Raw genomic sequence first — 15,714 nt, forward strand, 5'->3', positions numbered from 1 at the left:
TATATATATATATATATATTGCGACATTCTTTGTTTCCCAATGCATCTTGAAGTCCGTTTTCGGATTATGACAAATTATTACACATATAAGGATCAAATATAAAAATATATCAAAGGCATTACAGCTTTAGCAGAAAAGACCTCAATAAAGCTACATATATCCGAAATTTATTTCGTTCATAGGAGTTCCTTATCGTTTTAAAATGTTTCACGTCTACATTAGGTTTGGAATATTTTGATACATATGTCAACAAACATGCTTTAAATCTATTTTTACTGATAAAATGGAGTGGATTAATAACTGACTAACTTGCAAGATGTAGTTGCTTTGCGCCTTTGTTGAAGTGTATCATAAACTTCTATATAGATCTATGTAAATTCAAAACAAACTATTTCGTATTGTAATAGCCAATCATATTTTTATTGATAATTATATGTATATCGTTTTGTACTAGCCAACCATGTGTTTGTTTATGTGTAGATAGCGTATAATTTCCATGTGAACATTATTATCTAATGAGGAAATAAAGCTCAAATGGGGTGATACTTTAGAAGAATAATAATTTTGTTAGTTTGAAATCCAAAACGATATGTTTGGTACTAAAAACAAAAATAAGACACAACAATACAAGCATGTAACAGTGATAAAATATTTCAAATTTTTAATATGTGAACAATAACCTTCCTTTCACAATAGCATTGAAGTTATAATTAGATATTTTAGAGCAGATCTTAATTAGATTACTATCTACCACTATAATAATATTTATAAACTATGAGTCGACGAAAAGAGAAGAGAAAGATCTATCATTGATATACATATAAGACCATACATGCAAAAATACAAAATTCCTGCAAATATATTAAGGTTGTGTCTATCATTTCACTTTTGCCAATAACAATAGTCTTAAATCGATCAGATTTTCACAAGACAAAATCAAATCAAATTTATTTCCATTATCAAACATTTTATTCTTTAGTTATTTAGTTGTGAGCACATTATTGCAAAATTAAATTCCTCTCAAACTCTATCTTATATAGAGGTCAAATATTATTTTCTACAACAGTTTTATTATTTCGTCCACATTCAATAGCTAGCATACTGTATTTCTTCTTATTTTGGCAAAGTTATTCTTCTATATTCAATAACAGAGTTTTTTCGAGTTTGTACTTAACTTTCAATTTCTGTTACTTCTTAATCTTTTCTTTTTTGTTATTTCTTAATCTTTTCTTTTTTGTGACTTCTTAATCTTTTCTTTTTTGTTACTTCTTAATCTTTTCTTTACATTGAATACAAAATTTTCCATTTGTGATATTTGTGAATCTCTGTAAAAAAATCTTAACATTAACATATTTTGTATGAGTGCAACGAATACAGTTAATAAAAGCTAGTCCAAAGCCCATTTCCAACTTCCATTTTTATGATACTATAAATATAGCGTACTTACTGTCCACTTGTTTACCTAGGTTTAATAAAAAAAAAAACCAATAGAACATACACCAAGCTTGTTAAGTTAATATCGAAGCTGGTAGTGTAAATGGTAATGGTAGAGCTCATATACAGCATAACGTCAACATCGAGATGTTTATTAAAAAGATAGATAAGTAAATATTGTGTTAACAATGTACAATTATACATTATCAGCACAGAAAATATTCAAACAATGTTTAATCATGAGAATGGACACATTTATTGCACATCCATTTCACTGGGAGATTTATGTTTTTTTGGGCACGGTTAGAAACTTGTGAATTTGTTTTATTTTGAGTTAGTTTCTGTATATGTTGTTAATGTTTATCTTTCCCTATTTTCTCTATACCGGTATTACTTATTTTGATTTGTTTTTGTTTCATTTAAAAATTTTACAATATTAAACGAATAAGCATTACTCATATAAATCAATCTTCTAACAAAAGATTGTACACCAAATTAAGATAAAGTTAGAATTTTCAAATTGGCATTAGACAGAATGACAAATAATAGATTGAAGTTATCTATCTGTAGGAAAAAAATACAACATGATATTATTAATTCTATGTTTTTAAGGGACTGTGAGTACAAATTTATCTTGATAAATTTATTCTGTAAGGTTATCAATTTAACACGGTTTTGTTTCCATTTCACTATTTCCACACCAAAATGACAATAATGTTAAAAGCGCATCGGACTCTAGTCACACTTCACATATATAAAGTGTTACACTCATTTTTTTCTTCTAAAGAAAACGTCAAACGTCTATTCAAAGATAAGGACCAATGAGTTTTGAGCTCTACTTAAAACATTTCCGTAAAATTAGCACGTGATATTCCGTTCAACAGGTAAGAACAAATGAAGCCGGTATAAAATGTAAAATACTTACTGGTAGTCTCAACTGTAGTGGTGGTCATCGTTGTTGTGGGTAGGACATGGACTGAAAAAAAGGGGTTTCGTTATATAAAACGATGGATGTAAGATTTGTTTATGCTGACAGAATCTCCGGCGTCAGCAGAAACTTAATGAAATTAACAAATTTAATCTAATATTCCTTCAGAATAAACTGATTTTCAGTATATTTCAAGTAAAAAAATTATGAAGATTTGTTATAAGCAGACAGAACTATATACACTTATGTTAAAATGAGATTGTATCACATTCAATAAGTCATCAACGTATTATTTTTTTGATTCCATCATAACGCTTTACTTAAGAATAGCATTACACTTGCTCCAGCTGCAGCTTGTTGTATTTGTGCTAGTATTGCGTGTTTCAATTCTCCATAGCTTGTGTCTACTGAATTAATTAACGCGAAATCACAATCTTTGGTCAATTAATTGTTCTGTAAGGGTTTTATTCAGTCTCAAATGCAAAATATAAAAATAATAAGATGTGTTCTGTCATCTTACATGCGGAGTCATAATAATATAAAAGACTTCGGTATCGGTGATATAATTTGATAAAAACTTTTCGATGAGTTATTAATAGTGAACGTGTTATCTCGTAATCAGATATTTTATTCATTACCGTCGGGAGGGAATCTTGAATTACCTGGTTTCAGTATCATTCCTTATAAATAATGTCCCTATAAAACACAGCATATTTGGCTTTTTTTAAGTAAATGTTGGTTGTTAAATATATATACCTTAATCATAAATCTATGAATGAGAGAGTATCAAAAATACAGCTGCCAAACAACACTATGAAGATAAGATTGTACCTACATACCTTCACATCGAGATCCAGTATACTGTGACTGACATTTACAGAAATACCCACTGTGGTCATAGTAACAATGACCTCCATTTTGGCATGGTGATCTTCCACACCCTAAAATTTAAATATGATTAGAAATATTGTATTAGGCCACTTGTTTTAATGCAATATCATATTAAAACAATATTCGTGTTGCTTAGTCTTTAGTTTTCTATGTTGTGTCATCTGTACTATTATTCAGTTTGTTTTCGATCTATGAGTTTGACTGTCCCTCTGGTATCTTTCGTCCCTCTTTTAAACAAATTTTTGATTGGATGAAGTATAACGTCAATTTGAGATAATTTTGTATTCGAACACAGTACTTTAAAGTTTTATTTAGAGTCGATATTCCATAAACTACATAAACACAAGCTCTAGTTAGCTTTTCAAATTGACTTAATAAACTAGTACTGTTCTTTCGATTATGTTGCAGTAGTTGAAAAATATTCAATTGTGTTTTTAAATACCCCGGAAACGTAGATTGCGATTACACAACGTCGTAGCGAATTAATCCGACCGTAAACCATGGAAATGGCAACAGGCAGCATCCCATCAAAAGTGGCATATAAAACCGCGACACAAATAAAACTGCATTTCCTATCGTCAAACCACCAACTGTGGCATCTTTTAAAATATAGCACTCGTATTCCTTAATTTTAAATTATTTTCTTTGCTTAAATGACACACCCTCTCTGACATAATGGTCAATTTAACCAATATTCAGCGTTGTGAAAATCGTACTTGACATGTTTATCTTCAAAAGAAACAAATGTTTATGTTATTGTGTTTTATATGATTCCTTTTAATTCTTGATGTAATATTTTTTTCATTAACTGATTTTCTCATTGATATGGACTGGTCTCATTTTGTCAACTGAAATGACTTTTTGAAAATATTATTCTGACCTACTTTTTATCTCTTTTAGAAAAATGATGTGGTTTGATTAACAATGAGACAAATAGCCACAGAGAGACTAAAACACAAACACGTATTTAATTAAAGGGCATCATATAAACGACTTCTATCAATGGCAAAACGTATACCAGAATAAGCTTTAGTAGGTACATAATAACAACATGTGAAGCAAAACAACAGAGAAATATAATGTATACTTACAGTCTTTTTCTAAAAAAAAACAAAAGATTTTCCATATAATGTTTATATCATTATAACTATTGTTAGACTAATATGAAATAATTATCACTCATATGAAACTAGTTTTCGTGGATTTCATGGAAAGAACTGAAAATTGCAGTTGTGAGTTTTCCACATTTTTTGTTATAATTTTGAATGCAGGTTTTGAGAAAGCACTGAAATCAAGTATCATTTTAAGCCTTTTACTTCACTCAATAAGATATATTAATGTACAGTAATATTTAAAAACATTTTAAAAACTGCTTAAGGACGTTTCTCTCCCAAGAGTATCACCAGCCTAGTAGTCATCACTACTGTACTGACATTAGGTAATTCCCTGTAAATTCATTGTTCATAAAATGTAAAAATCATTTAAAACGCTAAGGGTTTTTTTTTTTTACTCGGAGATTATTTCTTTAAAAGTTTTCGTTTCACTGCTCTTCAGATTCGTAATTGAATTTAAATTTGAAACTGCTTTGACTCGAGTGCCACTCAAACGCGCGAAAATACAAAGATTTTGGACAAGTATGTGAGTGATATATCAAGCTAAATGTACAAACAGGTTCCATAAACATGTTTTGTACAAGATTAAAAACTGGCAAATATGATGGAAACTACAGTGTAGAAAATTACATATAAAATACCTGTTATTACAATTGTGGCAGCTGAAAAATAAAAACAATAACAATTACATAAGCAGTTCAATTAAAATGATATATTCCTACTATATCGTCTAACGCTAAAAGCTCACAAGCAGGCATGGGATTATCATAATCAGTAATCGTAATCAGCTGTAATCGATTACATTTTGCAATGTAATCCCATGTAATCAGTAATCATGCAATTTCTGATTACAAGTAATCGTAATTGTATCGATTACAATTTGAATAAACAGCTGCGCCATGAGCGCATGATACGCCCGTCGTCTTGTGTGTGAATTTTTATGCAATAAGCATAAATAGTTTCTGACATACGGCGTGACATGCGAAACCCCCCTTTTTTTTTTACATAAAACTCAATATCTCTAAAATAAAATTTTGAATCATAACCAAAAAGTATACAGATCTTTAGATTAATATAAATAAGAAGTGTGTAAAATTTTAAGCAATAATTATAAATCGTTTTTGAGATACGGCGCGACATGTGAAAACCCTCCCCTTTAAAAAAAAAAAATCAATTTCTTAAAAAATAAAATTTTGAATCAAAACCAAAAAGTATACAGATCTTTAGATTAATATAACTAAGAAGTGTCTAAAATTTTAAGCAATAATCATAAATCGTTTTTGAGATACGGCGCGACATGTGAAAAACCCTTCCCCCTTTTTTTTTAACAAAATACTCAATAACTCAAAAAGAAAATTTTGAATCATCACCAAAAAGTATACAGATCTTAAGGTTAATATAACTAAGAAGTGTGTAAAGTTTTAAGCAATAATCATAAACTGTTTTTGAGAAACGGCGCGACATGTGAAAAACCCCGCCCCCTTTTTTAACAAAATACTCAATATCTCTAAAATAAAATTTTGAATCATCACCAAAAAGTATACAGATATTAAGATTAATATAACTAAGAAGTGTGTTAAGTTCTAAGCAATAATCATAAATTGTTTTTGAGATACGGCGCGACATGTGAAAAAAAAACCACACACCTGTTTTAGTTACTAAGTCCCGTAACTCAAAAAGTTTTAATCTTATTTTCACCAAAAAGTATACAGATCGTTTGACCATCCTAAGAAACAACTATGTTAAGTTTCATGAAATTTGGATAAGTCATTCTCAAGTTACGGTGCGACATGTTTACGCCGGACAGACAGACGGACAGACAGACGGACAGACAGACGGACGGACAGACAGACAGACGGACGGACGCCGGACATTTGTATACCATAATACGTCCCGTCAAAAATTTGACGGGCGTATAAAAACAGGTTTAGTCATGATTACTTTTAAATAACTTTAAGATTACATTCATATGATTACTTGCTGATTACAAATTTTGAATATGAAATAGTTTTTGATATACAATATAAAAATAAGAAGATGTGAAGCATGAATGAAAAATTATCAAAGTAGTATTCACTATGAATAATCGTTGTTCAATGCGATAAATCATATCATCTATATAACAAGTTTAGTGGGCATGCACAGTGAAAATGTGTGATTTATTTTATATACAGTTTACTAATGGAATTTACCTTTCCAAATGTTTCATTGTGAGATTGAGTGATTCTTGTGATACAAGAATATGCTTTGAAAGCATTTTGTGTTCATTGATGGAACACTTCTGATATTAACTCCATTTGATGTTTACATAATATTTTGGTATTACTACATGGAAATTCAATAGCACAAAACATTTATTTCAAATAATTTTGATTTTGATGATCAACAGAAATAAACCCACTTAATTAATAATGGAATTTAGAACCAAGTTTTATTTTTATAAGTTTATAAATTATATACATAATAGAAATAAACTACTTATAACTTAATTAACGAAGTTTGGGAGGACTTCTTGTTTTTTCTCAGTTCTTATTATGTCACCTGATCGACAATTTCGGGTGACATATTGCTTTTCCTCCGTTTCTTTTTTGTATTATTATTTTATTCTTCCACCTTTTTTGTCCGGGAGTTTTCTCTGAGCCAATGAAACCAATTTAAATGATTGTCAACTATAATGAGGAACACCAACTTTTGCGTTGCAGTCGAACTTAAGAACTATAAAATGCCTGCCGTTACCATGGAAACCGAAAAAAGGTGAAAAAATAAAATATTTGGGTTTAGTGAATTATTTGAGAATGCTTAAACTTAAAATCATTGAATATTAATACAATGTAGGTGTCCACTATATACAGGTTTTGGATGATTTTGACAATCATTGGAACTACTATATGGCAATGGAAACTACAGCAAAAATGTCAGAAAAATCAAAATGCTCAAAACTTGATGAAACTTCACAGAAATGTTAACTGGCATGTGAAGACGTGGCATCTGGCTTTGGAATTTCCAAAATGGCTGCCGTTACCATAGAAACAATGCACAAAAGGTCAAAATGCTCCTAAAACCTAAAAGTAGCATTTCTTCTCTTAAAATGTAGGTCCAGTTCATTGAAACTTTGATGGTATGTTCCCTTCCTTGTACCAATGAACCAATCTGTCATTAAAATTTGGGAATGGTCTCTGTTACCATGGAAACCAGCTAAATTGTCAAAATTTCAAAATGCTCCAAAATTAATGAAATTAAAATGATTGTTAACTGGCAAATATAGATGAGACTTTTCACTTTGGAATTTCCAAAATGGCCACCGTTGCCATGAAAACTGCAAAAATGTCAAAAATTTTAAAATGCTCCAAACTTAATGAAACTAAATATGAGTGTTAACTGGCAAGTATAGATGAAAATTTTGATTTTGGAATTTCCAAAATGGCTGCCATTGCTATGGAAACGGCAGAAATGTGAAAAATTTCAAAATGTTCTAAATGTACTGAAATTTACAGAAAGATGGCAAATCTAGTTATCATTATGTCATCTCGACAATGTCGGGTGACATATTGCTTTTCCTCCGTTTCTTTATTATGGCACACTCAACGGAGTTGTTATTCTACGTTTCTTTTTTTTCTGTTTTTTATTTTTCTTCCACTTTTTTTGTCCAGCTTATAACTCGGAATTTTATGAACCAATGTTAATGGATCTATATCATACTGTTTTAAAAACCGCATGTGCAGATTTGCAATCGGGGTATGGCATTTTCAAGATGGCCGCCGTTACCATGGAAACAGCAATAATGTTCAAAAAATCAATATGCATCAAAGTTAATGAAACTTCACACAAATATTGACGGGCATATGCAGATGTTCCATTTGATTTTGGAATTTCCAAAATGGCCACCGTTACTATGGAAACAGCAAAAATGTCAAAAAATTTCAAAATGCTCCAAACTTACTGAAACTTTACAATAATGTTTATTGGCATGTGTACATGCCCTTTTTGACTTTGGAAATTCAAAATGGCTGCAGTTTTCCTGGCAATTGGGGAACGAGGGTGTCATCCGTTATTGCTAGGAATTACAAATCTAGTTATGGCACCCTCAACGGAGTTGAGGTTACATATTGTTATTCTACGTTTCTTTTTTTTTTATTATGGTACCCTCAACGGAGTTGGGGTGACGTATTGTTATTCTACGTTTCTTTTTTTCCTTATTTTTATTCTTCTTCCACACATTTTGTCCGCGCTAGTTCTCGGAATTGAATGGACCAATGTTGATGGAACTATGCTATAATGATGACCACTATGTGAAGTTGTGCACCTGACTTTGGAATGTGCAAGATGGCCACGGTTACCATGGAAACTAAAAAAATGTAAAAAAAAATCAAAATTCCAAATCCTTTATTCTAAGACCCAATCTGATGAAACTTCATGGAAATGTTACCTGGTATGCCTAGATGTGCAGCCAGTATTTAAAAGTACAAAAATGGCTGCCATTGTCATGGAAACAGGGCGAAAGTTAAACATTGACCCTATGGACACCGTTACCATGGAAACAGCAAAAATGCAAAAACTTCAAAATGCTCCAAACTTTCTGAAAATTTACATAAATGTTAACTGCCGTGTCGAAAGTTGATATTTGGCTTTGGAATTTTCAAAATGGCCGCAGTTACCATGGCAACAGCAAACAGTCAAAACTTTCAAAATGCTCGAAACTTAATGTAACTTTACAAAAATGTTAATTGGCAAGTGTAGATGCGTTGTTTGACCTTTGATTTTTTTCAAATGACTGCTGTTATCATGGCAAAGGGGGGACGAGGGTGCCATCCGTTATTGCTAGCAATTACAAATCTAGTTTTTTTTTCATTTTCTTCCACACTTTTTGTCCGCGCTAGTTCTCAGAATTGAACGGACCAATGTTGATGGAACTTTACTATAATGAGGACCCCCATGTGAAGTTGTGCACCTTGCTATGGAATGGTAAAATAATGGCAATAAAAAATCAATATGCACCAAAGTTAATGTAACTTCACACAAATATTGACGAGCATATGCAGATGTCCCATTTGACTTTGGAATTTCCAAAATGGCTGCTGTTACTATGGAAACAGCAAAAATGTCAAATATGTCAAAATGCTCCAAACTTAATGAAACTTTACAATTACGTTTATTGGCATGTGTAGATGCCCTTTTTGACTTTGGAAATTCAAAATGGCTGCAGTTTTCCTGGCAATTGGGGAACGAGGGTGTCATCCGTTATTGCTAGCAATTACAAATCTAGTTATGGCACCCTCAACGGAGTTTGGGTGACATATTGTTATTGTTCGTTTCTTTTTTTCTGTTTTTTATTTTTCTTCCACTTTTTTTGTCCAGCTTATACCTTGGAATTTTATGAACCAATTGCTATGGAACTATGCCATAATGTTAACCAGCATGTGCAGATTTGCAATCGGGGTATGGCATTTTCAAGATGGCCGCCGTTACAATGGAAACTGCAAAAATGTCAAAATATTCAATGTGCTCCAAAGTTAATGAAACTTCACACACATATATTGACTGGCATAGGCAGATGTCCATAATAGGCAGATGTCCATTTTGACTTTGGAATTTCCAAAATGGCCGTCGTTACCATGGGAACAGTAAAAATGTCAAAACTCAACGAAACCTCTTTGACTTTGGATTTTTTAAATGCCTGCCGTTACCCCGGCAATGGGAGAACGAGGGTGCCATTCGTTATTGCTAGCAAATACAAATCTAGTTTTTATTTTTCTTCCACATTTTTTGTCCGCGCTAGTTCTCAGAATTGGACGGACCAATGTTGATGGAACTCAACTATAATGAGAACCCCATGTAAAGTTGTGCACCTTGTTATGGAAACGTAAAAGATGGCCACCGTTTCCATGGAAACAGTAAAAATGCGAAAAAAAATTAAAGTGTTCCAAACTGAAAGAAACTTTACAGAAATGGTAACTGGCATGTGCTGATTTGCAGTTTGACTTTGGAATTTAAAAAATGGCCGCCGTTACCATGGAAACCGCAAAAATAGTGAAAATTTTCAAGATGTTCAAACTTAATGAAACTTAAAAGGAATGTTGACTAGCATATGTAGATGTGGCATTTAAAAATGGCCGCCTTTACAATGGAAACTGCAAAATGTGAAAAATTTCAAAATGCTTCAAACTGAATGAAACTTTACACAAATGTTAACTGGCATATGTTGATGTGCTATTTAACTTTGAAATTGCCAAAATGGATGCCGTTACCATAGATACCGCAGAACAGTGATTGGGGGTTCGTGTTGGCGACCCGTTTTCCAAAACCGCTAGTCAGATTTACTTAAGGTTTTACAATATGTTAGACTAACATGTCTAGTGGTGCAATCAGGGTTTCGTTTGTGCACTGGGGTCTAAAAAGGGGTACTTTGAGGGGCCAAAAGAAGGGAGGGGTTCACTATAGAACCCTATGGGATTTGATTTTATTAAATTTTCAAATGATTATAACTTGAAAACCGTTAGTGATAGACACAATCTTTATAATTGAAAATGTTCTACATGATAAAGCACATCAAATGAAATAAAGGGTTAGTCTCCACGGGTCACCCCACCCCCTGCCATTTAACAAAGTTCTAATGTCTTGTAAGTGGTCAAGGTCCCCATCCCTAAACAATATATATTCTGGTTTGTCATGATAAAGCACATGAAATGAAATAAAGGATAAGTCCCCAGGGATCACCCCCACCCTCTGCCATTTGAGAAAGTTTTAATAACTTGTAAGTTGTCGAGATTCCCACCCCTGAACCATATATATTCTTGTTTGTCATGATACAGTCCATCAAGTGAAATAAAGAATAAATCCCCAGGGGTCACCCCACCCCCTGCCATTTGAGAAAGTTCTAATATCTTGTAAATGGTCGAAATCCCATCCCCTAAACCATATATATTCTGGTTAGCAATGATACAGCACATCAAATGAAATAAAGTATTAGTCCCCAGGAGTCACCCCACCCCCTGCCATTTTAGAAAGTTCTAATATCTTGTAAATGGTCAAGATCCCCACCCCTAAACCATATATATTCTGGTAAGTCATGATGCAGCACATTAAATGAAGTAAAGTATTAGTCCCCAGGGGTCACCCCACCTCCTGCCATTTAAGAAAGTTCTGATATCTTGTAAATGTTTGAGATCCCCTCCCCTAAACCAAATATATTCCTGTTCATCATGTCACAAAGATTCGAATGATATATAAGGTCAGTTCTCAGGGGTTCCCCACCCCAATGATCTTATATCTTGTAAATGGTCGAGATCCCCACCCCTAAACCATATATAGTCATATTCGTCATGTCAATAAGATTTCAATGATATACAGGGTCAGTCCCCAAGCTTCACTGATGCATTTAATTTTACTGGACCAAACGAATTTTCACTGGACTTTGTGATGTCAGGCGACCCTGGGAATGACGAATTATGGGAGCTTCGTTTGGGAGACTTCTCGTAACAACATCATGTTACAATCATTTCTTGTTGATATTGCAATTAGGACAGTTCATTTTTAATACCCAAGCCCACCTATTGTTTGTAAAAAAAATTGAAGTACTGATTAACACCTGTAAAAACATATGGGTGTGTCAATTATATCCCTACACTACAGACAATAAAGCTACTTAATAGATTTTTCATTATTTGTTGATTTTTTTTATTAATTAGGCAGTTGGCTAAATTTTTTATAAAAACAATGTTATATCTTTTACACAGAAAGAGACACTTGTCTAGACTATGCTATCAAACTTTACACATGTTACATTGCTCCTAGTCGTCTTAATTCTGAATAATTAAGGATATAAATTTTTTTTTATAAAATTTGCTTTTTCATGAGGATGAACAGTTTATAAAAAATTGTTAAATATTACGATATACAATGTAATCATAAGTAATCCATAGTAATCATGATTACTTTAAAGAAAAGTAATCTAATGTAATCGATTACATTTCAATTAAGGTTTAATTGCAATGTAATCGATTACATTATATTAGCAAAGTAACTGTAATTTGATCGATTACATTCTAAAGTAATCGACCCCATCCCTGCACTCAAAACATACTCTTATAGTTAATATTCATTGTATTTCTGTTTATCAATAACGTTTTTTTACTTCAATTTTGAAATTGCCTTGAATTAACGTTTCAAGATGAAGATAACGGACCAAAATAAGTGTAAATCCTATCTCATACATTGCACAATATTGACAACTTTGTAGATAGTTGAAAACATTAGAATTAAATCTTATAACCTAATCTAAAATATGAATTAGTCCATTTTCATATAAGTCTTCATATTTTAGATTTACTGATTTTCTATAATAGTTTGGTTTATCTTACAATACAAATAATCTTCAATTCTGTACCTGTAGTGGGGATTTCACGCACTAGAAAAAAAAAGAAGAAACAGTGTTACATACGAAATGTGATGATTAAATTTCAGATTTCAAATACTATTTCTTAGTTTCATTTATTATCCTTTTTCTGTGTTGAAGCTTAATCTTTTGTATGCTAGTACGTTTTGAACTTCATCCACACTGCACATTTTAAAATATTTAAAACCTGTATTAGGTTCAGTAAGACAACATTCCTGATTACAGATTAGACGGATAGGTAAGTCAAGGGTAAGACCCAAAGTAAGCTGTTCCTGTTTAGATGCGTCCAATGATCATTTATTGTAACATTGAGATGAAAAACAACAATAAAACAATTGTACTTTTTTTTCATATGCATGTCGTGATTTTTGTCATTAATTGATACACCATATCCTTTCTCAATTATTTTCAGATAACTTGTAACGCTTTTAGCTAATACATACGGCTTCAAACGTATACCTTAGTAGCTTACTTTTTGGAAATCCCGTTTACAAACATATTAATTATTTCAGTATACTAGTAAGTATTTATTCTAGTTCGCGTAAAACGTTGTTTGTCTTTTCGTCGTTTTTCTCTTTGGCCATGGTATTGTTTGTTTTCCTTCTACTTATCATTTCTATTACTGTAAACCAACTTATTTTCGCGTACACTTTATTTCGCGTTTAGCACTTTCAAGACCACTTTGCGGCGATTTAATTTCGCGTTTGTCAAATTTAAGTGATGTATTTAATTAAGGGAAATCCAAGTTTTATATATTCGCGACGATTTATATTCGCGTTATATTTGTACCCGCGAAAGTCGCAAAAAATAAATCGTTCGCAAAAATAAATTGGGTAACTGTATCCACTTTGTATATTCTGCCTTTTTTTTGTAAGCATGATACTATGCATTAAATCGTTACAATTTACCTGGTTATATTTGCATGTACTTTTTATGGAAAAATATAACAATCAGACAGCGAAGACGCAGTATTTAAAAATTCGGTAGTAAACATTAAGTTTCACTGGCAAAACGATAAAAATGTAGTATAAACAATTAAATAAATCATATTGAAACGACTTTAATTTGTATTGGTACTTTCAACAGGGATTGTGTAAGTTTACAATTTGACATTTTTAAAGAAATCAGTGCTTTAAAGTAAAGAATAATATATAGGTTTGAGCTTAGATTTACAAATGCTAAACATATACTGATTATGATATTATGGTAAATAAGAAAAACGACAACTTTATAATTATCTTTGAACTTCTTTATAAAACAAAATTTTACTGTAGCTACTATACTGAAGAAATATGAAAACTTGTAAAAATGTACACAGACATCCGTAAAGTAATCTAATTTGGAATAAAGATAAAACAAAGGGAAACAACAACAAAATAAAATTACTTTCGCATCTGCTTCCGGTGTATCCAAGACGACAAGCACAAAATAAATGGCTGCCATCGTGGTAACAATGACCACCGTTATGACAGGTATATGAGTGACATGCTGTAATATAAAGTTTTTCAATTATATCATGAAGTTATAGACATTATTTATTATAATAATATTGATTATACTAACATTGATAATAATAGTAATAATCATCGTAATAACAGTAATAATAATAACAATAATTATAATAATAGTATCAATATAAATAATGATGGTATCATTTAGATGAGATATTCCAAGTACTATCGATTTTCAAACTGCCAAGGTTATATCGCCATTGTATCATTTTAAAGGAACAATAATAATGTCATCAAATGTTATTTTAAAATATATATTGTTGACAACACTGATATCGTCTTCAATAGTATTGACTTAAATACTCCCCTTTCAGGTACACATTGACAACTTCCACAGAAGTGTTGAACCATATACCTCATATCGAGGGACGCACTGGAAACATATTCAGAAGTTGTTGACCTATTTTGTCCTGTCGAGGTCGTACAATGTCTATACAAGTTATTTAGCCTATTTTGCATTTGGAGCTACACACACTAGTTATTGAGACTATTTTGACTTTGGAGCTACACATTGGCAACTTCTAGATAAGTTATAGACCAAATGTCTCCTGTCGAGATACACACTAACAACGTCAACCCACTTTTCCTATTGGAATACCTAGAGAACACTTTAAGCAGTTATGTTCACCGAAAATGTCTTAATTAGTTATATACCAAATGGCTCTTGTAAAGCTACAAACTGAAAAAGTCTACATATGTTATTGACTCAGTATCTCCTTGGTTAAAAAAAATGTATTTACTATGTTTGATTTTAATATTTGAATATGATGTCAGTAGAGATAACAATTAAAGTTGCTAATTCGCTAAGCAAACTTCTGTATAGTTTTAAAACAAGTTCAGGTTTACATTTTTCAAGCTCTTTTTGCCGAACATTTTAACCGTATGTTCTACGTTACGACAAACTTTATTAATGTAAAACTCATTTCATCATCGTGAACTTGTATTTCGTATGGAATATTGACGTGTTAAGAAAACATTTTCAATGTAACTTTTTTAAAACATATGTGGTTTAAATCAAGATGACTAAATATTAACGATGGCGAACAAATTGAAGTTGATAATTTTGTAAAACATGTTGCGAAAAGTAAAATAACAAAAAATACCGAAATCCATGGAAAATTCAAAACGGAAAATCTCTTATCTAATGCCAAAATCAAACGCCCAAACACATCACACGAATGGAAAACAACTGTTATATTCCTGACTTTGTACGGGTGTTTCTATATGTAGAAAATGGTGGTTTGACTAAGTTATATAGCTAGCTTAACCTCTCACTGAAATACCAGTCGCACAAAATTCCATTACATTCATAACAATGTGTGAACATATTCTGACATCTGACTCGGACTTTTTTTGAACTGAGTTTTACTGTGCGTATCGCTGTGTGTTTGTTTATTCTACATTGGCTAGAAGTAAAAGGGGAGGGTTGAAATCTCACAAAACAT

The 15,714-nt window shown here is 31.8% G+C and overlaps 1 pseudogene; it reads right to left on the reverse strand.

Moving 5' to 3' along the window:
• Window positions 1–4,674: 4,674 nt before the first annotated feature.
• Window positions 4,675–15,714, reverse strand: part of LOC127720883 (neurogenic locus notch homolog protein 1-like) — a 39,210-nt pseudogene continuing 28,170 nt past the window's right edge.

This window comes from Mytilus californianus, unplaced genomic scaffold (genome assembly GCF_021869535.1).
Source record: "Mytilus californianus isolate M0D057914Y unplaced genomic scaffold, xbMytCali1.0.p SCAF_11, whole genome shotgun sequence".
In the NCBI taxonomy this organism is placed as follows: Eukaryota; Metazoa; Mollusca; class Bivalvia; order Mytilida; family Mytilidae; genus Mytilus; species Mytilus californianus.